Below are 1,635 nucleotides of genomic sequence, written 5' to 3' on the forward strand. Positions count from 1 at the left end.
TCTTGATAATTTTAAAAAATGTACTGAAGACACATAAAATAACTATCATTTAATGTGAAAATTACAAAATTTAAGAGAAATAACTAAGAAGTTGAACAACAGAATCAATATCCAATAATATCAAAATTATACTTATTAATATCAATTCATCATTTAGGCCAGGGGTAGGGAAACTTTTTGGCTGAGAGAGCCATGAATGCCACATATTTTAAAATGTAATTCCACGAGCCATACAATGGCCTGTGTACGTTATGCATTATCCAATAAAAATTTAGTGTTGTCGGACGCATCAAAGGGAAGATGGAAGACTTTCAGGGTTCCAAAGAGGCGACTTTTGTTGTTGATGAAGTGAGCAACATTGTAAAAGAGGCCGTGGAAAGTGTCATCGGAGACAGCGCCTACCAGCACAGCAAGGTCAACCAGTGGACCAACAACGTAGTGGAACAAACTCTGAGCCAACTCAGCAAGCTGGGAAAACCATTTAAATACATTGTGACCTGTGTAATTATGCAGAAGAATGGAGCAGGATTGCACTCGGTGAGTTCTTGCTTCTGGGACAGCTCTACTGACGGGAGCTGCACCATGCGGTGGGAGAACAAGACCATGTACTGCATCGTCACCACCTTCGGGCTGTCCATCTGACCTCGTCATCGCCCGCACTCTTCTCCTCTGTCACCCTCTCTCCTCCATCTGCTAACCACCAGCCGTGAATTCAGTGAGCACCTTCCCCATTCTTTGTTTTTGTAGCACTCTCAAAATGGAGAGAAAACACCAAACGACCGCACTGTTCTGCAGTCGGCACACCTCGTCAGAGGAGTTGTTCACCATAGGCAGTAGAAGCCTGGGCCGCCACTTGTCTTAACTCGATTTCTGCTCAAAGGTGCTAAAAGCTCAAATCTGCTAGTGTGAAACTTTCTCTACTCTCTCAAATGATTCAATCACACTAAGTTTTCACACTTTGTACTTTTAAAAGTTAGAATAAATTATTCCAATTAAAAAAAAAAAATTTAGTGTTGTCTTGGAGGACAGCTATGATTGGCTCCAGCCACCCGCAACCATGAACATGAGCGGTAGGAAATGAATGGATTATAATACATGAGAATGTTTTATATTTTTAACATTATTTTTTTATTAAAGATTTGTCTGCAAGCCAGATGCAGCCATCAAAAGAGCCACATCTGGCTTGCGAGCCATAGGTTCCCGACCTGATTTAAGCCCAATTATATCCATTGTTCAAGTAAAAATGGATGCTAAAATAGGGATGGGAGCTCTGGTTTAATAGTAGTTTATTTAAAAAGAGCTCATGTCTGATATGACATGAGCTAAAGTTTAGAAAGTTTAGAAAAGTTCTGTGCAGAGTGATTTATTAAGATTCTATTTTTATTTTTATTTATTTTTATTTTTTATTTATTCATTTTAGAGAGGAGAGAGAGAGAGAGTGTATGTGTGTGTGTGTGTGAGGGGGGGGGGGAAGGAGCAGGAAGCATCAACTCCCACATGTGCCTTGACCAGACAAGTGCAGGGTTTTGAACTGGCGACCTCAGCATTTTGAACTGGTCGACGCTTTATCCACTGCACCACCACAGGTCAGGCCGAAGATTATATTTAAATACAGTCATTAAAAAAATGGCCTTG

General features: G+C 40.4%; 1 pseudogene; it reads left to right on the plus strand.

Annotated features, from left to right (window-relative positions):
* The first annotated feature begins 291 nt into the window (after positions 1-291).
* LOC136308156 (dynein light chain Tctex-type 1 pseudogene) lies at positions 292-978 on the plus strand (annotated as a pseudogene).
* The last annotated feature ends 657 nt before the right edge of the window (positions 979-1,635 follow it).

The sequence above is a fragment of the Saccopteryx bilineata genome, chromosome 6 (genome assembly GCF_036850765.1).
Source record: "Saccopteryx bilineata isolate mSacBil1 chromosome 6, mSacBil1_pri_phased_curated, whole genome shotgun sequence".
NCBI lineage: Eukaryota > Metazoa > Chordata > Mammalia > Chiroptera > Emballonuridae > Saccopteryx > Saccopteryx bilineata.